The sequence below is a fragment of the Schistosoma haematobium genome, chromosome 1 (assembly GCF_000699445.3).
Source record: "Schistosoma haematobium chromosome 1, whole genome shotgun sequence".
NCBI lineage: Eukaryota > Metazoa > Platyhelminthes > Trematoda > Strigeidida > Schistosomatidae > Schistosoma > Schistosoma haematobium.
Window position 1 is genome coordinate 15,389,420 of NC_067196.1, and position 26,920 is coordinate 15,416,339.

Here is a 26,920-nt window from a genome sequence, read left to right on the forward strand (position 1 = left end):
TACTAAAATATGTTATTTTCATTTTGGTAAGTGTTAAACACATAATTTCGAACATTTTGCCATCAGTTAATCTCTATGGTATGAAAATCATCGGTTATTTTATGCATTTATATCTCAACTTGTTTTTATCTCAACATTAAGACTTGTGAATTCTACCTCTCATATATGGGTAAATTACTGTCCAAGTTAGATGTTATGCAACATAATTTTAATTACTATTTTCTTATTCCATTTTAAGCATTAATCATGGGCGGATCCTCTCAATATTTGAGAGGCAAATCTATCTAAAAGCTATCGGTTGAGTCAATTCATACAACAAATAAACAAATACTTATTTTTCCAAAATTTTACCTTTACAGTTTGAATAATCTTATATTATTCCATCTAATGTACTGTCTACATTCATGTGGCCCTTTGATAAGAAAGTTTGTCCACTTAAAATTCTCTGCCATACAACTGGACCAGTCAAGATGTACACTAGCAATTTGGTTGACCTTGGTTTGACCAATCAGAAGGCAAACCATCCGCCTCCGTAATTATATAAACCAAAATACTAGAAGAAATTGAGAATTTAAACGTGCTCTTCGCTGAGTTTTCGTGCTGATCTGGGAGCTATGCCTTTCACCCCAGTAAGTTTCTACCTGTATATATATTTAAATTATTCATCTTTGGTACATAATGCTTTTTCTTATTTCAATGTACTAGCAAATCTATTTCTACCTAAAACAAAAAGCTACAATAAGGTCGCATATTTTAGGGAAATTCTCAGACGTTTCATTTTATTCATTAGTGAGACTATTACTTATGGACGACCTTTGAGCGACACAAAAGTGACCTTGAGAGTGTCTACCTAATTATTAGGGCTAAATGAAGGTTATAAAGCAGTTTGAGGAATAAAAATAATGATTTACACTTGATGGCAAGGGTTAGGATTTAGATTTATGGTTTTCATCACGAACTGACATCAACTAAAATGCCAAGACGCCGTTTGGACGAATGGGTGAGTGAATTTCGTGCCAAAATCCAAGACTTGTTATCCTAAATCTAATTGGTTCGTCCATAAATTATAGTCTCGCCTATTCATTTGTTAATACCTGATGTGACAAATTTTGAGAATTTTGACTAGATGTTATTCAATTATCCAGGTCCAAATTGTTGTCCTTGAATTTGCTACCTAGCAGTGGTGTATATATGTAGAGTTAGAATGTACTGTTCAGTTACTCCCTTTCATGATCGAAATAAGGATCCCTGTTCACATGGAATTATTGTTAGTTTATTGCCTCGTAATAGAACCAAGCAGTTGCTGAGTCCTTCCCAGTTTCCAGTAATTGAATTATGTCAGTTCCCGGAGCATCTAACTTTTGGGAGATTAAGGCCTCTGTCTGGCAGAATTTAACATTTCTTCAAAACAACCACCATCATTGAAGAGAAGTAGACATATCTACAATGTTGTTTGCTCGGGGTTATGATAAATAGTTGATCGAGATGAAGACAATTTCGAACTTCTATTTTCCCTCGTTTATTGCGTTTATTTATTTTGGAAGCTGCCGTAGTTTAAAAACGGTACGGCTGCTTGCATGCATTGTTTAGGGTCAAAAAATCACAGTATCAAAATAACTGAAAGATTTTCAACCCTAAAAATTAAGATGTGAATCAATTGTATAATACATTCTTTTCATAGAATACTAGCCACCCCTATTCAGCTTGTTCATTTATGCCATTTCCTACACGCTTATATGAATTTTTCTTAGATGAAAATTAGATTTATAACAGTTGTTTATAAGTACAAACTTTAATCCTGTCATCACATGCTTCCTCTCTTTCGTAACTCAGCCTTTTCCCGTCAATTCCCCAATACATGTGAATTTCCAAAAACGAAGAATATTTGAGCGAACAATTGTTTTCAATAACTTCATCATCAGGCTCTACAGTTATAAGTCCATAATTATAATATTTTACAAAGGCCAAAATTAAGGCATGTATTAATGAGTTTGACAATGTTATGTGTTAAAAAAAATGGTGAGCGTTTGCATCCAGAATTGTTTTGACACAATAGAGGCAATTGTGACATTGCGCTTCGATCGATCGGATCTTTGTCTATCACATTGATATAAAAAATGACCTTGATAACCTTTCTTCCAATCAAATCAGGAATACAACACTAATTTATTGTGTTAAGGTCGAAAATGGTCGATTAGTCTTGGGCTAAAAGAAAGTACATATAGAAATTAGGACACTGTCATGCAGAGTATTATTTCATTAGTTAGACAACTACATTTTTTGTTGGGTCAAGATAACTTAAATGACTAGAATAGCCTAGTGGTTAGTCATAATTAATATTCATTTGTCTAGGTTTCAATTCGTCAATTTAAGGGTGTGACAAAAATATTTTGATGAGATAGCGTTCTGCTTGCAGATATCGCAATGGGTGTGGATAGGTTAGGGCATTTGTTACCAATCCTTTCAACTGAGTGTCTGGATTCCAGTTTAAGTTAATTCCGTCTTTATTTCAAAGCCCCGTCAAATATCACATGACAAGATCGCCAATCAGAACACTAGCCTATACGACCTTGACGCTGTTCCAAACCAATAACGCGTTAACTAGTACGAGCAGCCTAGGGTTAACTCTGAGTGCTTATTGGTCCTTCTCGCCTAACTCTATTCATTTGAGTCCAGAACACAATCTCAGCTTCCACTGTATGAATCATTTATGTCACACATACGCAGTTTTTATACAAGCAAATCAGACCGTATCTTACCATAAAATAGAAGATAGGAATTATGTGAGATCGAACCGAAAGTGGCTGAGTGTGAGAATGTAACTAATAGGTTGCTAATGACAAGAATGGTAAATCGTATAATAGTGGTCAATAGGTCAAATGGAAGCTTATAATAAAAGGAATGTGAATATACATATAATATAGTTACTTAATAGTTACCCAATAGGAATACTCCATAAATAATTCCTAGCGGTTACCATTCATTTACTCTTCGTTTGGATATAACAAATCCAAGCCAAAGAAACGTATTTTACTTTTTGTGCGAAATTTAGGAAGTTATCTATTATGTAAAGAACTTTGCGGGAAATACCTCTGCATGGTATTCAATGTTTATTTAACAACAGGGATTCGTTTTTATCACTGTTAAATGAGGACGACTTGGTGTAAAAGTAAAATCAAAATAATCGTCTATTGTCTGATGCACCTTGCTTCCAAAACATTGTTACAATTGCAGTTTATCCCTTTGTGGAGATTAAACTCGCAAACAATTCATCTTGTTATCGATTCACCAAGTATAGATACTGAAATCGATCACGACGTTTATGGGTTAGAATATAATATCGTTGTCCCAACTCGATTTTAACAAATTTTCGATGGATTTGTAGCAAAGATAAGATTGTGAAGGAAATTAAGAGTTGTTTATAAGACCTTTATAACCTTAGAATTGATTCAGAAAGAAAACTCCATGCCCAAATAAATGAGTTTATATCACTTATAACTTATAAAATCTGTATTATTTAGGTTTGATTATTGCTGTTGTGAAATATTCTTTCATTATTACTGACTATTATTTATTTCAATAGTTGAGATCATGAGTCAATTGAAGCTAGACCACTCATGATCTCAACTATTGAAATTACTATAATATCCGCAGAAACCCCTTCTGATATTATTTATTTGAACACAAATATTGGTACAAAGGGGCACCGGCTACATATGCGCTACACAAGTCACTTGGTTTGTGAATGGGCTGTGATACTGCCTGGGTGCCTAGATTGACTGTTCATCCCGTATGTAGTGGTTTAAAACTAAAAGTCATTTATAATACATCTAAATGTCGTCGCTGTAATATGGTTTTACGTTTTCTCCTTGCATCGATAGGTAAAAACTGTCCCCTTATGTGATATTTCACCAACGCCCCATAATTTTGTTCTTACTGACTAACTGTACTAATATTGGTGAAATTTGGCGTTGCCAACTTCAGTAGTTATAAACAGGACATAAATATTTACAAAAGCTACGGACAAGGATGTAAGCTTACGGCATCTTGCAAGACGTTGATTGCACACGATATGAATTTAAAATAAATGGCGCTACACTTTTAGATGACTTCATAGTTTACAATGATCAGTATACGTTAAAAGATTTTATAAACCATGATTGATCTACAGGATACATGAAGATTATGGCGAATACACTTTATTGTTGTATGGATAATATTAATATTTAAAATAACAATAAGTTGCTTCCCAATAATTAAGTCACTAACAATATTTTTATTTAGGCAAAAGTAGAGAAGTGTGTACGTTGTGACAAATCGGTTTACGCTGCCGAAAGGATGGAAGCCGGTGGGAATATCTGGCACAAGCGTTGTTTTTGTTGTTCAAAATGTGATATGTTATTGAAGTAAGTACTTGTCTGTTAATTCACACTTAGTAAATTTTTTTCCTTCACTTTGATAACTATTTTTCTTGGGAATTTTATGAATTGTTACGCATTCTGTTAAGTATTTTCACTACGTTTTACTATTCAGTTCAGTCACTATGCGCACTTCATAACACGTGCTCAAACAGATATTCAAAATGTAAAGACTGAAAGTGTGTAAGAAGCTTTATTATCAATGGCCTAGCAAGTATTTACATAATTCATGCGTGTATATTTGTACTCACACACTATGTGACCTCACTGTGATTTGTAAGCTTTCCGGGACTCCCCAGCATATCATTTTTCAATTAAAGTGGATATCTTACTCGTCACTAAGATTATACTCTGGTTTTTAAGTCTACGAATGCCGTAGAATTTATCAACTTCCTACATGTCATTTAAGCAAAGCCATTTCAGATTGCGGTCTATTTTGCTTATATTCGGTTGGTTTGTTTGTTAATAGGAAGTCAGTTGTGATCACCTGTAATTAAATTATTTCATTTTTCAAATTTTGGACTGGATGTGGAATACTCGTTTACTTTTCAGACTGATGTATGTTGTGCTGTCTAATAGACAGCAGTGCTATGAATCAGGATTAAAGATCTTCCGTTTTTTCTCTAAATTTGTCATCATTCCATGAATATTATCCATCCCCCTTTCACTTTTGTACGTGACAAGTTTATCAGCTAAACTAGCCTTTAGTAGTTCAGGTGAAAATATCAGTTTCCGAAATTTTTTGTGAATATTAAAAATATTAGTTAGTATAAGCCGTTCTGCTTGTCTTTCGATGTAAACAAAAACTCAGTACCATTCCTGTTATCATGTTTCCACAACTCTTAAAATATCATTTATATAGCACAACATTCTAAATATTAAATATTATTTTTTAAGAAAGTTGGAAATTGGCTATCAATGGAATCTTTTTTTGAACTTGTAATCGAGTTCATCCACATCTCATTCTTGATTTTCACACCTGGACACTGACTTGGTACTTTTTACTCCGAACTCCTAATATATTACTAACCGAGTTTACATAGCCACTAGTTTTTCCAATAGGGGTTCAATTTCATTATATAATAGTTTGAATATTATTTGAACGAATAATCAATCTTCTTGACATCTGTCTATATCATTAGTTGAAATCATGAGTCAATTGAAGTTAGACCACCATGAAAAACCTGGAAGCACCGGACGGCCGTTTCGTCCTAGTATGGAACCCCTCAACAACCCCTTCCGATACTAATCAACATATGCTCACTAGTGACTGACTTCAAGAGGAATTTCCTAGAGTTCTAGTGAGAAGCCGTTACCAGTGGGGTTCAACCAGGTTTATTGTTAGATATCAGCTCATTGAAGACAATGGTGTACGGTGGATTACTTGGAGTTAGACATTAACATCGTTGGATTCCGACCGGTCTAATGGTTAAGCGCTCGCGCGCGAGACTGATAGGTCCTGGGTTCGGATCTCTCGGGAGGCGGGATCGTGGATGCGCACTACTGAGGAGTTCTATACTAGAACGAAACGGCCGTTCAGTGCTTCCAAATTTTCCATGATGGTCTAACTTCAATTGACTCATGATTTCAACTATTGAAATGACTAAAATCTCCACAAAACCCTTTCTGATAATCTATCTATATGTTATCAGTTCATACCTGAAATAGATGTGATAATGTGTATTACTACTGCACAAATACGTGTAATTATTAAATTAAGTTCTCAATTGATTAATCTCTATTATATTTGTGTTTATATTGAACTTGTATGATAGTAGTAAACCGTGTTTAATTATATCACATAGATTAGTTAAGTTAATATGTTAATGAACATATATACCTAAAATCAATTAATTCTATTCATATAAAAAAAATAGTTTTCTAAACTATTATGTATAAGTAAACAATAAAAAGTGTAATTTTACTTCTATTTTTTTTATTTTGTTTTTAATTTATACTGAAATCACTTTTGATTTCTTTAAATAATCAGTATCATAGAATATATGAATTATAGATCATATAAGTGTTGATATATGGTGAGCAAAGAATTAATTGATTGAAGTACAAGTTACCATACAAAATTGATTTTTTTTTCCAATCGCCTATCATATGAAGTCACATCTGAAGAGACAGTAATAATCATATTGTCGACTTAATTAATTACATCTATTGGTTATAGACAATTAGTTTATTTTTAATAGTTAAATTCATAAGTCGATTTAAGCTAGACCACTATGGAAAACTTGGAAGCATTGGATGGTCGTTTTGTCCTATTGTGAAACTCCTCAACAGTGCGGGATCGTGGATGCTCAGTACACAGTGTTATTTATTTATTTATTTAAACACATAAACATTAGTGCAAAAGGACACCAAAATAAATATACGTCACACACTAAAAATGAGACTGTAAAGAGATAGAAAAAGAAAGATGAGTATAGAAGAAAAAGTATAGAGCAAAACTGAATTAGTGTATGGGAGTGAAAAGTAGTAATAATAATAATGGGAGAAGCAGTTCAGTTAAGAAAAATACAACCAGAACGAAATATTTCAGTTACAGAAGTTACTCTCACTTATATGAAGAAAGTAAACGAAATTTATAGCAGGATCACCACTTGCTTCTATACCAAGCTGTGTCTGATAACGTCTCTAGCCAATGTGTTTCACTATCTTCTAGGACCCCAACCAGGGAATTGTTAAGGTCTGACAATCACCATGTCATACACTCGCCACCCCTCCGCCTTTTCTGACCAGTTCCAGAAAAATCTGTAGACACAACTTTGTGCATAACTAAGAGGACCTCAAGTTTGTGCTGATGATGTCGTTTAGAAGAACGATGAAAGCTCCACGACCAAACTATCCAGCTCAAAGAACAAAACTCCATCAAGAACAGGACCTTTCTCTTCATTCAAACTAATTTATTTTAAAGTGTTTTAACACTTCGCAGCTCTTTTGGGACTATTATATGTTACCCCTGATGTGTAAAAGAAGTGAACAGAAGATAATGCAGAAGTTGGAGTTTTATTATTATTATTATTTGATGAATTATTTTGTATATTTCTAAACAGTATTTCCAAATGGGTCATACTATTTCCTTTTTTACATAACTTTAATTGTGAACTTCAGTTAATTTGTTGATTATCAGTTGTTTAACCATTTAGTATTTTATTGTTATATTCATGTAAATAATGAATCAGAATAATAAGGATACTTATAACCTATTATCTGACCTGTGGTTACTATAATTAGAGATTTGAGTAAGTGGGAAATTCCATGGCTCAACGAAGCAGTAATACCTACTGAACTGGTTATGGTTAGTCTCGTAGACAATGATATTTCGGACTAGTATTTATTGTATACATATCGTAACAGTATATGAACAATTTAAAGGTACGGTATTTATTTAACTGACAACTATATTGTTTACTTTCGACATCATTTGAATTGGACGTTTTTTCTTAACTGAGTAAAACAAGAGTAAAATAGTTTTTATTTTCTTAATCAATTATTTTGACACATGTCACTTGGTCACATACACCAATATATTCTAAAACGTACACGTTAGTTAATATACAGTGGTAATGTTTTAATCAAAAGAAGTATATAGAATTTATAAAAAAAAGGAAATTATCTACTTCAGTAACTGTAGTATTTAATACAAACAAGGTAAATTACTACTTCATCTATGTATATACATGTATTTCAATTATTTAGTTTCTTTTCCAATACAAGTGTTTCTTACATTCATATTAGTTAAATAGAATAGGATGGGTTTATGCATTCCATGTGTTTTATATGACTTTTTATTTCATGTGATTCTAAGTCATATGACTATAGATTATACAATGAATTAAATAACTATTCCACTTTGAAACTGTTTTACACTACAATATTATCAGCTGGTGAAAATTGAAAATTAGGTTAAACACTACATTTCTTATCAATGTTTGATACCCAATTAAATATCAATTCGAACCTGGAACTTTTGATCATTATGCACTGTTAACTTCTGTAAAAGTGTGATCGATAAACGAACTCACTAATGATAAAGTGAAACGCCCACCACCACCACATTAACTTTCTTTGACCTTGTATGACTATGTCTTGTTTATTCACCAATCACAATTTTATGTTCATTATAAAACAATATTGGCCTTGTTGACTCATTATATGAAGTAAACGAAATTTATAGCAGGATCACCACTTGCTTCTATACTAAGCTGTGTCTGATAACGTCTCTAGCCAATGTGTTTCACTATCTTCTAGGACCCCAACCAGGGAATTGTTAAGGTCTGACAATCATCATGTCATACACTCACCACCCCTGCGACTGAGATATCTGCTCACTGAAGACAATGGTATACGGTAGCGCAACTTCGTGGATTGATTGAAGTTAGACATTAACACCATTGGATGCCGGCTCAGTGGTCTAGTTTATTAAGCGCTTGGCGCGAGACCGATAGGCCCTGGGTCCGAACCTCGCGGGGTTCGGGATCGTGGGTGCGCACTGCTGAGGAGTCCCACACTAGGACGAAACCGCCATCCAGGGCTTCCAGGTTTTCCATGGTGGTCTAGCTTCGATTGACTCACGATTTCAATCTGAAATTTCTAAAATCTCCACAAATCGCTTCTGATCATTTTTCATATCCTCTAGTTACTGTTCGGTATGTTATTTATGTCTTTGTTTTTCCCTGTGTTAATGGACTGTACTGTTTGTTTTGTACATTAACGGTGTTAATTTATGTTTTAAAAACAGATAGAGTTTATCAAGCCAAATAGCTTACTTGTTCTGACTTTGGCTAAACCAAGACTCTGTGCTCGACAATCTAGAGAATAACTTAGTTACACCTGTAGGAAATTGCTTCCTACACTTCCTCTCAAATTAAGTTAAAGAAATTTATACTATATATAGTTCCTTTTTACTAAATTAAAGAGAGGAAAATAAAAATTTGAGCAGAATAACATGAATTCATATTTCGTTAGATTCTCATCAACTCCCTACAACTTGTAATGTTGTAAATTAAACTTATAAAATAATTTGAGTACACTTACAGAAATGAGTTTTGTTAAAAGTTAATGTGAATATGTATTAACACAGTGTTGCAAATATTCTTTTTTAAAAAATTATTGTTATAACGGTTGGTTTTCCAAGTTTACACATATGGGACGTTAATTTACCTTAGATGAATATCTACCCTAGATTCCATCCCAGTGTCTATTCTACAGGACATCAAAACAACTCAAATCAAGAACACGTGATTAGTCTGACCAAAACCCGACACAATCCAACAACAATGAACAATCAATAATAATAATTACAAGGATAGGGGAATCTATAACACATCTGATATCTATCAGACTATCTACATGTCTGACTAAGCAGACAACCAATCATTATCTTTCTCGCCCACATATCAATTATTTTGTACTATATGCCTAATTGTCACACCATAATCCGTCATTCTAATGTTACGATTTATTGATTTTCGGATAAGTAATAATAGATTAAACGTAAAGTTAGAAGTAACATACATTTAAAGAGTAAAGTAATTTTGAAGTGCAATTTAATTAACATTCTCAAAATGTCTATGACTGTAACGAGTTGCATCATAAAGTTTTGTGTATAGTTCAATGTATGGAAATTGGTGACAGTTTATTCATAACTTTCTCAGTGTTATGAATAATATTTGCCATACTGGAAATATATATTTGTAGTTATCAACATGAAAATAATTCACTTCATTAAATGATTAATGTCATATGAAATAAAGGATATATATTTTAAGGTCTGAGTTTTCCTATTGTTGATAATAATGACTGCATTTGATCAGTCTTCAGTAGCATCTGTGCTTCCTAAGCAGGTTCACTCTATATTATCCGTGAACAAATGTTACAGGAAAATTAAATTGTGATTAATAGTGAAATACAGGATGTGCGTTTTGTCCTATGTTAAGAGAGATTGATCAAATACAGTACTTAATAATGAGAATTCAAAACCCTTACATGTATAACTTCATATTCGTTAGACAAGCTAGTTGTTGCATGGACTCAGTAGCTCAGTAAAGGACACGTTAGCGTTTGAAGTGAAACGTATGGGGTCCAGTCAAGGAAATTTCTTCTCTCTGTTTGTTCTGTTTATTAACTAAATATTTAACATCGATTTTAATTCAACTTAGTTACCTTCATTATTAATGTAGTTATTAGGGGTAAACCACTTATTTATACAGTCTATCAATTTATCGTAAACCAACATTTGCTTTAAAATTTTGTTTCCTAAAGGATAGATGCAAAAATCTGTTATCTATAAACTTATTTATGAATGTATGTCAATCACAACTGCAAAAAAAGGAAATGAGAGGGAAAATCAAAGCTAAATCTTTTTTATCAAAATGTTTTTTAACTTTACGTATCCTTCAATAAATGTCCTTTAATACATTTCATAAATTGTACTATTTACTGGAAAGAATAATTATATTTATCAAATGATGGTAGACTGACAAGCATAACACCATGGACACATTATTACTGTTTATCTTTGCGAGGATATCGAAACATCAATATATACATATATTTCAAACAAATAATGGTGAGAGAGAAGACAAGACTTTGCAAGATAGCCTTAGTGTTCGAAGAAAGAATAATCGACGTCACAGTATATATATATTAGGTGCTATATTGTAGGTGAATTATAACCCATCACTGAGTTGCTAAGATCACACTGATACTGAGATGTGAAAGGTCACGATAAAAATAATTTGGGTCAACCCTACCAATATGTCATGACTTTCTCCCTATTATTTGACAACTTGAACACTAATCTGTATTATGGTCAGTATTGATTCCTATTTTGATGTTGAACTTATGGAGACACTGAATAATAGACCTTCTAACTAATTATGGGATTTATATCATTTAGGTACATGATAAAGTTATTGGATTTTGAATAACCCCTTGAAGTGATAAACAAATTTTGTAAATTTGTTACTAGTTAGTGAAAGTACTATGCTCTTTATATATCTGTCTTCAAATCAAATCGATACCTTGACACACTAGTTAGTCTTCCCTAGTGTGATAACCCGATCAAGTTATATTGGCTGAAACATTTTTTCTCTGAGGCTCTAATATATCAGACTGATGTCATCAAAAGTGACTGGTTTCCAATTTGTGGGATCAGTTTTATTGATGAATGAAAATTACAGGAGATTTGGGTTAGTTTTTGTACTACTACAACTTTACTGTGGAACGCAGTTACTAAGACCTTTAGTTGATAAGATAGGAAACTCATTGGTTTACAGTAAAAACATTCATGAATGATACTCATTACTTATTTCCAAAATTATCATAAAGTTACAATTTAATGAACAGAATTCATCACAGTAAAAATAGTCAACCTTCCTACGAACTCTGATAGTCTAAAATTCGTAATTGAAATCTCATCCGATTTTTTACAAAAATGTGGGAAACATCTTCTGAAATTCAGTATTAATTTTTTTTTGAAATCAGATCTTTTACACAGTCAGTCAGTCAGCTACAACGTAGGAACGTAGGATATCAAATAAAATCCTACGTGCCTTCAACTTTTCTGCTATCTCATTTTACATCTTTCATCTCAACAATTTTGTTTACATAAAATTAAATCATGAATACCAAAGATGTAAATAACCTGAAGTTTCCCTATTGATGCTAAAAATATTTTAGGTTCAGTCAGTCAGCTACAACATAGGACTAGGCACATATATGCATCGGTCCAAGTTGCCATACCTCATTAACACAACAAGATGAACACCGGATTCATAAAAGTAGTTAATTCAGAGGTGGTAATATATAAAAGAAAGATTGCAATAAGGATATAGTACAGGAAGAAAGAATTAGTTCGTATCATTGTACGGATCTTTTACACAATAAAGTTTAATTTACATAATTCTGATGACGTTTTTACCCATGACTTGATAATATAAACTAATAATTTACACTAAACGATATCTGATTCATTTTATCAAGGCATCTCATATTGGTTGATTACTAATTATTCACATGTTATGAACGTTTTCTTTATTTTACTCCAGAGATTCTAATAGATTTTCATTTTTTTCCAGTGCAGTACTCTCGATGAATATTTTCTATTTAGTTTACATTTGAAAAAAATATTAGTTTGAATATTATTAGTTTTCTAATCTGTTTCACAAAATAAGAATGATTAAATGAATTCAATCTCTGCTTGAGATAGTTTATGAATGGTAGTAGGTAACGATGAGAAAACTAGAAATTAAGAATATGAACCATCTCTATTTCAACTTCACTTTAGAAGTTGTCGATATACACACTATTGAAATTTTTGGTCGAGTTAGTGAGTGTTCTGACTTTCTAATCCGTTAAAATTTTCCTTTTGTATGCATACTAGTGATGATCCCGTTTTATACTAATGATACAATTACCTACAACGTTGATTGTCTCACACTGATCATTCAGTCCCCAACCTGCTCAATCAGAACACGAAGAAAGTTAGCCCGATTTAGCTTATACATACTGTGACTGACAAACAATTCTATCTATTATATATATGACCATTTTGCATCAATTACAATCTGTACATAACTAGGTCATCCGTAGTACAAACTGAGTGACAGTAATACACTGTAATTTACGAATAGTAAATTATTTATCAATAGTTAATAAGATAAATGAAAGCTTACGATATATTTACCTACGTACCGACAGTCTTCATCTGAATTTGTTACTGTGTATAGCGTTAGAAACTCTATGATTTGAAAAGCTTTGTCCCAAGTGTTCTCTGTATTCTGTGCTTCTTCTGATATGTGGAGGTCTCCATAATCGAGTTAACAATTGAAAGAAAAGGTAAAGATGACAGTAGACAGCCTTGTCTGACATCAGTCCTCACTTAGAATCCATCTATGAGCTTGCTTATATATACAACTTTGAAGTCCAATCGTTTGTAGGAGTTTTGTATGATGGTAACCATCACCTCAAGTATCCTATAGTATCGAGGAAGATTCCATGAGGCTCTCCGTTCCAAACTGTCGTATGGTTTCTCATTAAGAAAGTTGATATATGGTGATGAGTTCCATTCAGTTGATTGTTTAACAATGGTCTATAGTGTCACTATTCGTTTAGTGCATAATCGATCCTTACGAAAGCCGGCTGGTCGACCTCGGGGGTGGGCATCTACTTAGTCCTTCATTGGGTTTGACAATCTTTTGAAAACTTTTTGTACTGATATTAGTGTGATGTCCCCGTAGTTCTCACACCTCCTTTTTTGTATACCTATGAGGCGTTCACCTTACCAATCTGTTGGTACTTGTTATCCCTCATAAATCTCTCTGAAAAGAACGCGGAGTATCTTTATAGTTGGTTTAATATATAACTTTAGTGTTTCAGCTAGTATGCTGTTTGATCCTGCTAGTTTTATATTCCTAATTCGTCTAATAGCCTTGCTAACTTCTATTTTTTGTGGGGTATTATCTGCAGAGAGATCTCTGTGTGCTGTTTCGATGTCCGGTGTGTTCATTGGTACTGGTCTACGTAAGATTTCTTCAAATTATTTTACTCCCCGTTTTGCTGTTCGCAATTGTCAGTGATTGATTCGCCTCCTGTGTTCGTGACTGATTGCTTTAGTATACTATATCTCCTACTATATCTCCCTAATTGCATCATATTTGAAGTTGTATTACTTTTCATATAATTTTTATCAGACCGTGCTAATACTATTTTTCAAGTTAGCTTGATTGACGGATTTCTAAACTGATTAATTAGTGTTGTTATTGGGTAACCTCTTCAGATGTTTATAAACAAGTGTGTTCACTCCAGGCTTTTGGTGTTACACAAAGAAATATTTACATCATTGGCAATAACAAGTAATTGTTCAAAAACAATTATATCCATTTTAATATTAACTATACTGTGATAAACATTGAACTATGCAGCAGATTTATTGTTTTTATATACCAGAATTACCTTTTGTAAGCTACATTCACGAACTGTATAATAAAGCCCAAGATATTTCGACAATTTTTGAAATCTCTTTATTGAATTTTATAGTTTTGATAAATCAGAAAATAATCCGCCGCGTGTAAAGATCAAGGGGCATCATGTATGTATTTTGTCACGTTCTAGAACATTCAAGTTTAATGAGCATCTATCCAGTGTTATAACGAAGAAATACGTTTTAGAGCAACTGTTTTTTTGGGATAGATGTATTTAAGAGGACAATAAAATGTGATCCACGATATCCCATGAATTAAACGAAGTTGAACATTCCAACTATTGAATTACAGCTAAGTGATATATAATCGTAAGATAGCTTTCACGAAAAACAAAGATATTATTGATCTTAATTCTCGAAACAGATGGCTGATCAAAAAGTTCCAGATTACTATGAAACTACTTTTCCATTTTCCTTAGTGAACGATAAGTGTTTAAAATATCGGAAATTATTGTTCACTGTTAGATCGTTGGAGGATCTGTTGACGTGTTTGAGTGAATTTTTTTTGTTTTATTTCGTTTCTTAACATTTAAGTATTACACACTGATTTCGTTTCGGAATTTAACTAGAATTCAGCTCAGTGAAATTTTATCGATATTAAATCGGATTTCTTAGGTGGTTTAGACATAGTGCTTCACTAAAGATGGTCTACCCAACAAGATATCACTTATAAATCTCAGTTTCAGAAAGTTGTTACGTTTCTTCTCATCCTTCTTTTAAACTATGTGGCTTCTAAAAATCCCACCTTACTAGCATCAGCAACAATTTTTTCTTTATAGTTTGTTATAACCATCTCATAATTTACACATGGCAAACTAGACAAACAAGAACGCGTCATGTAAATGATGGTCCAGATCTATTTGATACCACATCAATTTAGAATAGGATACTAGAAAGCTATACAATTTACAAGACAAGTCCCTACACATCATATAAATGTATGTTAATTCAACAAAATATGTAAAGTCATTAGGATTATAATCATCCTGCATGATAATATATCACCCAATGAGATTCAAGTTGATCCATTACACAGCACCTAACTAACAATAATCGATAGATTAGAAAATTATAAACTGTTTTATGTCCACTTTTTTCTAATGACATTTAGACAGTAAAGATATATTTGATTAAATTGGAAAAATAGTCAGAAATTTTCGATTTTTTACCTGTCCAATTGTACCCATGATTTCCATCAAATTATAACCATTCAAAAATGGTTAAGAATTAATTCTAAAGTTGGTTTTTAATACCAAATAATCTTTTAATTTTTTAGTTAGAGGTGTTATGTCATTGAATATGGCAAATAACAATCCTTCGTTTCAGAGACGCTAAGATTATAAAGGATTGGGACAGGCTTGAGCGATTCTTAAAATGATCGACATTTCCTAGCCCACTGTTAACCAATTAGAAAACATCATAGTAAGAGATAGATGATGGCTAACAGTGTAGTCCAGGACGTATCTTTTGTCCTAGATAGGACTCGTCAGGTGGTTGTAATCAGGAAAGTTATTGTAGGTGAATAGTTTATCTAAGAGAACAATATTTGTAAGGATATAAATATTTTGCATGGTTAATGAATCTACTGAGGTTTTCTATTAATCTTTGTGTCTATGATTTGAGAAAACCACAATATACGTATTCATCAATATAACTACATAACACGCGACCTCTGGGACTCTTGTACAGACACAAATAGTTTATTAAGCGTGTCCACATTACCTTAGAGTTCTTATGTACAATGTGATGGTTGTATCCTGATCTAGAAAGAGATCAATCTACACTCTAGTTATCCGTGTACGCAGTCGTCTCTACCTGAACTTTGTTCCTAATATTTGATATAAATTTGAATTAATGTATTGCTATAGCTTCGACTGTGCACAGATTCCTCGTCCAAAGTATTTTGAGCCAGTTCTTTTTACTTTTGTGGGAGATTTTGAATGGAGATTCACATGATTGGTTGTAACATGATTAAATCTTATGTTCAAGGACTGAGTTGTTAATCGATTTGCAGTCCATTTTTAGATAGTCGATCAGGGTAGTGTTTAGATATATTCGTTTACCAAGTGCACGCTTTGTATGGCCGAAATAATCTGCTCCATGAGAGCAGGTAAACTGGTAAATGCACATCGAGGTGGCACAACACGGCAGTTTATCCTTGACATTTTCTTGAGTGAGTTTCTTACTGGAGAAAATAATTCATGGCTCTGTTGAATAAAGCATCTTTCTCATGGATCTAAGTAATCTGTTACTTATTACTTCTCTTGAATTCAGTGGTCAAGAATAAAACTTATCGGAACTGTGGAAATATCTTTATATTGACGTTTGGGTTTTAGATTACTAATAATGAACCTACCTCGGCGGGAAGTCATTCTCCAGGAATGTTCGTCGGTTTGTATTTAGCTCATTTCCAAGTGTGTCTGCAGTTCATATTAATTTGGCAGGTCTTTTCTTTGTACATATTTGCTCCTCATATTATAACAGGTCATAATAAGATTGATGTACGGGTCGTGGGTAAATACTGCTAAGGATTCATATCGTAGGACGAAATATATCCAGTACTCTCTGGTTTTCAGTAACGCCACTAACTGAAGTTATTTAGTAACAATTAAATAGGTCCTTTTTTCCACTGTGCATAGTATATAAATACCTTTTTTCGACCAGTTTCTGCAAATCATCGGATAAACGTAGTCCCAGATTTTGCTCTTCGTGACATTCGTTAATTACATTAAAACAAAACTTCAAGAAAATCATATATATTATCAATAAATGTTTATTTTATTTTGTACTACATACACTGATAGAAAGTTCTCTATCAAAATGAAATTGGTACGTGAATTCTTTCTCTAGAAATCTTTTTATGAATTTCTAATCCATTCAGTTCAAATCGTTACTTTTCTATCATTCTTTTTCTCTCTTAATTTTCAGTTTAAACAATTATAATCAAAGTGATCGAATTCTGTATTGTAAAAAACATTTCCAAGAAGAGGTTCTGGCTAAAAATACCCAAACTCCAATCTAACTTCTAAAGTTAAAAGAAAATGAGCAGATATATACCTATCTATATTCTACCCTTCTCATTATAGCTAACAATGATAATTGAATCATGAAATAGTTTTGACAAGATTTGCTTCTTTATTATTATTATTATTATTGCTGGTAGTAGTAGTAGTAAGTTGTAACCGATTGTATACCTAAATGTATATCTATTAGATTTATAACTTTTAGTCATTTATCTTAAAGTACGAAAACTTTTTTTCTTTATGAATGTGTACTACTCCACTTTTTCTGTTTCACTGTTTCATAAATATAACCTTTTCATTGATATTTTCGTGTCTTACGAATCTTTTGTTCTCTTCTCTTCAAACCCAGTTCTCTTTGATATTTCTTCATCATTAGTATAATAATCTGTTGGCAAAAGTTTATCATTTCTCTGTTTTATATAATTTTTCATGGTAACGTAATCGCTTTTATTGAACAAAATAAAGCTTTCCGTATACTGGGTTTGTTTTCATAGTATGAAGAATCTATCTAGAATAATAATCCACATGTATGTGAGTGTTTATGAGAGAGGAGTTTGAATCAAGAAAATAAAAGATCACTTATCCACTAAGATCGAACTTAGGACTTTTATATTGAATATTATATTGTAGCTTACAAATTAGTTTTTCTAATGAGAATTCCTATACTTTACATTATTTCTACGCATAAGAAAAATATCAAAAGTATGAAAACTGGATGCTATTCTAAGACTATTTTAAACTGTCAAGTTAAGGTATTGAACATCTATGTTGTTATCGTACCAATCTCTGTTGAATAAGTCACCTTTTATGTAAAACCATTAGGAAAAACGAGTGAATATCTGTAAAAATGTGAATAAACAGTTTGACTGAAATTGTACACTGAGTATGTAGGAGGCATCCTATGTACAGGTAAACATGAAATAATCTATTTGATTAACATTTAAATAATGTCACCTTTTTGACCGACGGTTTGGCTCGAGCTCTAAGAAAATCAGAATTGGAATTATCAAGAATAAATACGAAGTCGACACTAGGATCTTGCCCATTCACGTTCTAACGCTGATTTTGTATATAGTAAGGATGTGACTCATCTAATATGAAATGTGTTCAAAATGCGATGTATAAGTGTCATGGTTGCTACAAATTCAGTGAACAAATACAGTCCTTGGCTACGACTAGTAACATATTGATCTTTTTTAGATTATCAAACTAGGGGTACATTTTAGTACCGATTGTCCGATTCCACTGTAAATGACCGAGATCGATGCTTATCATATACATATCAAAACTTAACTATAGGTATGTTCTGTCGACTTGACGTGTTTAGAACAACTGTATGTCGAAAGTCGAATATGAATTATATTTAAGGTACACATATTTTGGAATTGCTAAAGTTAAACGATAGATAAACAAATAAGAGACGCGGCAATTGTATGAAGCATCTGAGTTCGGTAATCCACTGATTCAGATGATAACAAAGCAACTCGGTCATGTAAGAACTGCAAGAAATGGGTAGACACATACACCATCATACACATGTATAAAGCATATCCTAGACTGCATGTCGATAACTAACAGGCTCAAATATATGAATGACTGAGTAAAGATTAGAATAAATCATCTATCTAAAGGTTATGGTAAGTCAGATAGACGTGTAACTATACTAAGTGCTGCAAGATATTAGTAAATTAAAACGGTCGATGTATCTGTTGATTGAGAATAGTCGGATATTTGTATTGTGATGTTAATTGAAAGTACCTGGCGCTCAATGCAACCATAATAGTTGAATAAATAATTAAACGTTCTTTGTCGTTGAGATCGTATCACAAGTCGTATTCCTCTTACTTCGAGATCATATTTTTAAGTCTCATTAATACCGACTAAATGGTATCAATAGCACGAAAATAAATTTTTCTACCGTGTTTGTTTACTAACCTTATGGTTTTATGCTTTTTTTATGGTAAGGGACGATTAGTTCTTTTCCAATCTTCATGAATATTGCTTTTATTTTCCATTTTTCATAGTCTTTTTCAAAAACTTGAGGGCAATTAGTTATTCTAGATGAACATAAGATTGGGCATAATTATATCTGTTTGTTTCCTATCCCCATAACTAGATAATTACTCCTGGTTATCAAATTCCTAACAACAGTTACCTGAATTCTTCTGTTAGCTATCATCCATCTTCGCTTTTATTATGCTTGTAATTTAGCAGCAAATGTCAAAAAAGAGACTGACCAACTGCATTTCTAAACACCAATCGGGAAATTCAAAAAACCAGTACAAATGAATAGAACTTCACCCCATTGCAGAAGCCGCTGGTTACATAGACTCAGTAGTTAAGTGGATAACGTGGTGAAGTTTGTAGCGAGTGGTATTGGGTTCGAGTTCCGGAATGGACATCAACTTGGATGCATGTACATCTGGCTGAAGAGTCCCAAATATGACGAAATGCGCGTCCTGGAATCCACTGCTAGCCACCATCTATCTCTGATTATAAAAGTGACCTTTGTTGAGAGACCATGTCCCAACTTGAAATTCAGATATCACTCAGAATCTGTTCATTTTGGGGAAAAAACTAACTTTGATATTGTTGTTTTGTCTTCGTCCGATCAAACAATTGAAAAATGTTAGTTTATGATTTAAAAAATCGATCTCTTTGACAAAATTAATGGACTCTGATATATTGTTTACTTGTTCAAATAGTTCTAAACCATTTTGTCTCAGCAAACATTTCATCTACATACCGTAACCAGATTTTTGGTAGATTGTTGGTTATACTGGTTTCTAAAGAATCTATGAATAAATTCTCTACAATCGGTGAAACTAAATGTCTACAGCTATTACTTCTTCCTACCGATATAGATTTTGCCGTAGAACGAATAAGGTGCAGTATAAACATAATTTCGAGCTCCTAATAACCTTGAGGTACTTTAATATGATTTGCTTTGATCCTATCACTGAATTGAGTCCTACGCTTTTACTGTGCTGTCATATAGTCTGAGGATCCTAGCTGGATATTTCATGACATTATATGTTGGTGGGTTTGTAGAGCCTGCCTCTGACCTTAATCCTATCTTATTTTTGTGGGTCATTACTAGTCCATAGAATCTATAAGGATTGCTGCTTTTGGTCATAAATTGAGCCATAATAAAGGTCCCAGTTTCATTCCTATCGATTGTAAAAGCTTGATCGTTCGCGGCTTTAGTTTGTTGAATGTAGCATGTTGTTCGGATTCTGTAATTTCCTCGTTCTGGTCATTTTTGAGATGTTCTTCAGCTTTTTTATCATAGTATGTTTCATTAACAATAACTATGATATTTCTTTTGTCCTAATGCAATGGCAATTGTTTCATCTGTATGAAACTGTCTTAAGTAGTATACTTCATTTTTAATTAAGTTAGAAATGTAATGTAATAATGTAGCTGAAATTTTGTTCCTTACATTATTCGATTCTTCATTGAAAGGTACTTCACACCAGGTTCAGCTAGAGATATAATTTTGAAAGAAGACAAAAGTAGTTTATTATTATTAAAATTAAGACCATTTGAAAACAAAAACATTTCATGGTCGTTTAGACTTTTGCCTAACAAATTTGCTGCCACTTTGTTAATGCCAGGATTACTAGAAGAGGTTTTGATGGAGTTTTGTTCTCTGAGCTGGATGGTTTGGTCGTGGAGCTTTCATCGTTCTTCTGAACGACATCATAAGCACATACTTCAGATACTTCAGATAGATTTCTATCCGAAGTATGTGCTGATGATGTCGTTCAGAAGAACGATGAAAGCTCCACGACCAAACCATCCAGCTCAGAGAACAAAACTCCATCAAAATATAAAGTATGTTAATTTAATCAGTTGATAAATAATAATTGTCTGCTAATAATAATCATCCACTTATTGCATTCAAACTTTCACATGTTTATCCGATTTCATCGAGACTATGAGCATAATTAAGACTTGGCAATTATAGATCTTCTGAGTAAAAGATATGCATACTTTAAATGAATGGCGACAAACAAGATTTATTGGGTGAAAGTTGCTTGAAAAAGAATAATATAATAATAATGATAATACCCTAAGCATCCATTGATTCAATCTGTTCTGTTGGTTTGATATGAAAGTAGCCTTCATCATTCTTATTAAAAGTTGTGCCTAATCACTGTCAACTAAACCTCAAAATATTTTTTTTAAAAATTATTTCTCAATTGACATTAATGTCTACAATCGAAATGAAATCAAACTAAGTTTGCAAAATGTAGTTGAAACAGAGGTATGTTTATGTATTTTCTTTAGATCCCTACCGTAATTTAATGAAATTAAAGTGAAAATTCTTTTCTTTAAATTCTTAAAATTATCACTACATCTATAAAATATTCTTTGATGTAGTATATAACTAATTCTAATTACTGAAGTGTGTTTTTTATCATACTATCCAATATTAGCATATCACTTTATAATGAGGTATGAGTTGAGATACACTGAGATTAGATGGTGGTTGGAGGTAGTCGACAGGAAACCCTGGACCTGGGTTTCGTGCTACTTGGCACTCGTCAGCAAGGTGTACCTGTAATCTTGAGGGAACTAGTGCTCCCTGGCGGATTCGATCCCGTGTCACCCAGCTTCACAGTCAGAGACGTTACCTGTCCTGTCGACTACCTCCAACCACCATATAATCTCAATATATAGTGCACGCAGTGTCGAGTCACCTAGACTGGTGGCCACATTGCAACATGGTCGATAGCATTCGATCTGCACTAAATAAGGACTTGACACACATGACATTGATCACCACCCAGTGATCAATCAATTGTGAGATACACTGCATTTGATTCAGTATATATTGTCAAAATGTTCATAAAGTATAAAGTCCATATTAATAGGGTCAAAGTTATGAGTCACGTTTTCATGGTTAAAGTTGTGTATTATATTCAGGATTTCTAGTCTTTTTTCTCTTTCATTTAATGAGTGAGTCCTGTATATTAAAGTTTAGTTTTCACTATATATTTTATTCCATGCCCTGACTTTGACTATGTTTGTGTTTTTCTTCTGAAATTTTTAGTTGCCATATGCTAAAACGCTTGTAGTTAGTAGTTGCGGATAACTTTGTATATTGCAATATACATCATTTACCTATTGAACGAACGAAAAAGTGTGCGAAAGTCCTTTTTATATTATGTATACATTAATTGAACACTGAAAACATAACGAAGAACCACAGCCAATGAACAGATAATATTTTATTTTGTTACGAGATAAGAATTCTCCAAACTTTTGTTCTGTAGAATTACTATCCAATGTTTATGAATTTCAGTCACTCAGTCAATCACAACGTAGAACTTCGTACGTTCGTATATCAGTTCAAGTTGCCATACCACATTAGCGCAGAGATACAATTGTCGATCCAAATCCCATGGTGGTAATGGTAGTAAAAGTATAAGCAGTGATCGGAAAGATTAGGTATTCACTTAAATCTAAGCATGCTATAGCCAAACTAAAACTGTTCTCTATAGGTCTACTTATATTTAGCTTATACTTTAAAAATTAAAATCCCTATAACAGGTTTTATATGACCTTTGAAATGATTCAGGACATTGTGTTATTCTAAAAACTTAGTATTCAATCAAGCTAATGATCAAAATCCCGAATTCACCATTATCATATGATTTCATAAGACTGTAGAAATTTAATATCAAGGCTGATTGAGCTGGTCAAGTATTGTTTTTTCAGAGATTTCATCAATTCCTTTGTATATATGTTTATATAGTTAGCTATGTGTTCACTAAATGTACTTCGTACTTTCAAAAATAACTTGAGTATGTTATTAAATTCTGATTATAATGTCCTTCGTTAAATTTAGTGGTTTGGTGCCCATTTATAAAAGTTTTACAACTATCACTCTTAAACTATTAGGACGTCTGGTAATCGGAATAATTTATGGTTACATACCCAAACTATTTGTGAGCAGTTTCAGAAATATCCTGCGAAATAAAGATGATAATATTTGGCACGCGAAAAACGTCAGACCCTTGCAAAGCTGACCTCCGTTCCGTTTTGACGACCTTGAACAGCCTCTCAAGAGGCGGTCATTCCGTCTTTCAAATACTGTGGGTTTGTTGGGTTGCACGAATATCAGGTGTTCTCATATTTAAGTGGTCTTTTGTTGCAGAAAAACTACAAAATCATTGCGAAAAACATTGATTTATCTCCCTCTGTTTTGTAGTGCACACGTTGGATCGGTTTTTGCTTCGTAACTTCCCAGTTTCCCCATTTTGGGGAAGGTTTTATCCGATTTAGGTAAATTACGGAGATAATTTTGGTCGAGGGCGTCCTGTTCTGTTTGCCTAGAAGCAATCACACGACAAATTTACCGTTTTCGTGGATTAGGTCTTTTATCAAACTAGTATTAATACCGAACTAGACTATAATTGTACATACTAAAAGGTTTTCTAATGTAAAAGACTGAGTATAGTTTTTATATTTATATTTAAATAATTCATTGGGTGAATGAACATTGTAGTAGTTAATATGAAACACAGTTATCGTCAACTTCGTTATCAGTATCAAATTCAATAAGTAAACGAAATAGCAGCTAACAGAATGTACCTGTAAGTGTCTTACTTGTTGTAAACAGTGCTTTTCATTTTCTAACCCTTCTAGAATATCACCTAGTCATTTAGTATTAACAAAGAAACTGGTAAGCACCATTTAGATATTACTCGTCAACATGCATTAGGACCTTGTTTATAGTTTGGTGAGTGATTGCGGATTCCGTTTACAGAAATTCATTCGTAAACCCTATAAGAGACACATCATAAATTAGTGCTAACTACGACATGATTTAGTTGTTATGCTCAAAACAAACATGCATCGCTTTACTTAAGAAGAATATAAACAACTACCAACATCCATGTTCATCACCATCATAATTAGGGAAATGAATCGAATGTAAAATGTCTTAGAGCTCATTTTTGCATAAAACTCTGATTTCGGTCTATTTTTGACTTGTTAAGTGGTAAATTTCAGGTTGTAAGCAACAAATACATCAAACTACTAATAAACTGGAATAAAAGCGATATAACAAGCACAAACATTGCGAAAATTGACGTGTGCTTAACGTTCTGATCGTGCCTAATATTTTCAATGATCATTTATCGTAATTTCAATTTATTACTTGTTAATCTATTCAGTAGACAATTCATTAAACATCAAATTTTCTGGGCATACATTTATATTACGTTAGATTAACGGTCAATATAACATTGTATCTATTTATTTTAGTAATATGTCATTTTCTCACATATTTTCCAAATACGACCTACATTTATTTCTATAATCATTCTGTTATGATTAACGTCTGGTATAAAATTAAAACAACCCTTAGACTATCGAAAAATTTTTCTTATAAAAATAGATTGAATTGTGATGTTTTACAGCTTTATTTGATGGGTTTTTTCTGTATGACTGAATAGAAAACGGAAAATATACTGCGGTCGTATAAAATATACCAATTCCTTACTTTATTCCTCATGATTATGTATATATACATATATGCTACACGTGCTCCAATATAAATCTGTTACACTCAACCACATCTTTTTTTTCATTTACTATTTGCCTGTTTACCTACCTACCTACCTACTTATGCATTTCTAATCTGGTCAACACCAGCTGGATCCAACTGTTATTATTATTATTGTTCGTGTTGTTATTAAACATCAGTTGTTGAATAATTCTCTTCTTCCTTTTTGTTCTATGATTTGTATATAACTCTATTTTGTTTTTCTTAATAATAAAGTTAATTATTTATTAATATTAATATGTCCTACTTATAACCCGAATATAGAAATGATCAGTAGAATAGAAATGTAAATTTGCTTACATATATATATACAACATAATTATCAATAGTTGTACCTTTCCATTGTATACAAATAGATTTCTTATGTATATGTCTACTATACAAAATGTAAATGAAGTTTTATATATACATATACTTGTATATTCATTGAAAATGTTCTAAAACTGTTACAATTTCATAATATTCAAATAAATTGAGAGTTTACTTCTGGTTTCATATTAATTTATTTTTTTCCTTTGCAAACAGAAAAAAAAGAATTTGCAATTTTGTGATTTAAGCATCAGCCCCTGTGGTCTGATGTGTGACGAAATCTCAGCACGGATACAGAAGGCTCGACTAGCTTTCGCTAAATTGCGTCATTTATGGCGTAGGCGAGATATCTGTCTATCAACCAAAAGACGAGTTTAATATGCAGCAGTTCGTTCCATCCTACTTTATGGCAGTGAAACATGGCCGGTAAGAGTAGAGGATATTCGTAGGTTACTAGTATTTGATCATATGTGTCTTCGAAATATTGCTCGTATATCCTGGGGCCATCGAGTAAGTAATGCAGTTTTTAAGAAACAGGTACTAGGTAAGGATGGCAAATCAATTGATGAAGTAGTGAAACTTCATCAGTTGAAATGGTTGGGACACATGTTACGTATGTCGAACCACCGACTGCCTCGACTTGCGATGTTTTATGGTGTAGGAGTAGGTTGGCAGAAAACTAGGGGCGGCCAATCCAAACCGTGGCAAAAATCCATGAAATGACTAACAAGTGGACTGAGTCATGTCGGTAGGTGTAGACTATCTGGTTGGGATCCGTGAGACGATGGCAACTAATGGTTAGAGACCTTGAATGACATGGCTCAAAATCGTTTGCAATGGCGCAGGTGTATACACTCTTTGTGTTCTCCCAAATTTTGATCTTTTGAATTATTCATGTCCTTTTTTTACTTACTTACTTACTTACACCTGTTACTCCTCGTGAAGGAGCATAGGTCGCTCACCAGCATTCTCCATCCAACCCTGTCCTGGGCAATCCTTTCCAACTCCTTCCAGTTGTAATTCATCCTTTTCATATCTGCTTCTATTATCCGACGTAATGTGTTCTTTGGCCTTCCTCTTTTCCGCTTCCCTTCAGGATTCCAAGTTAGAGCTTGCCTCGTGATGCAGTTTGACGATTTGCGTAATGTATGTCCTATCCATTTCCATCGTCTTTTCCTAATTTCTTCTTCAGCTGGTAGTTGGTTTGTTCTCTCCCACAGAAGGCTATTGCTGATGGTATCCGGCCAATGGATGTTGAGTATCTTGCGTAGACAGCTATTTATAAATACTTGTACTTTCTTGATTGTGGTTGTTGTAGTTCTCCAAGTTTCAGCTCCATACAGTAGAACTGCCTTGACGTTCGTATTGAAGATTCTTACTTTGATATTGGTTGAAAGTTGTCTTGAGTTCCATATGTTCTTCAATTGTAGGAATGCGACCCTTGCTTTGCCAATCCTCGCCTTTACGTCTGCATCTGAACCTCCATGTCTATCGACGATGCTTCCCAGATATGTGAAGGATTCTACATCTTCCAGAGTTTCGCCATCAAGGGTGATTGGATTGCTGTTCTCCGCTTTGAATTTGAGGACCTTGG

At 33.1% G+C, this 26,920-nt stretch overlaps 1 protein-coding gene across 1 annotated transcript in view; it reads left to right on the top strand.

The window, feature by feature from the left end:
- MS3_00003481 (uncharacterized protein) overlaps window positions 1-21,067 on the top strand; it is a gene marked incomplete at its 5' end in the record, with an annotated part of 42,224 nt that extends 21,157 nt beyond the window's left edge. The window contains 3 exons of the mRNA XM_012939461.3: window positions 360-629; window positions 4,285-4,406; window positions 17,344-21,067. The remainder of the gene's footprint in view (window positions 1-359; window positions 630-4,284; window positions 4,407-17,343) is intronic.
- Window positions 21,068-26,920: the final 5,853 nt, after the last annotated feature.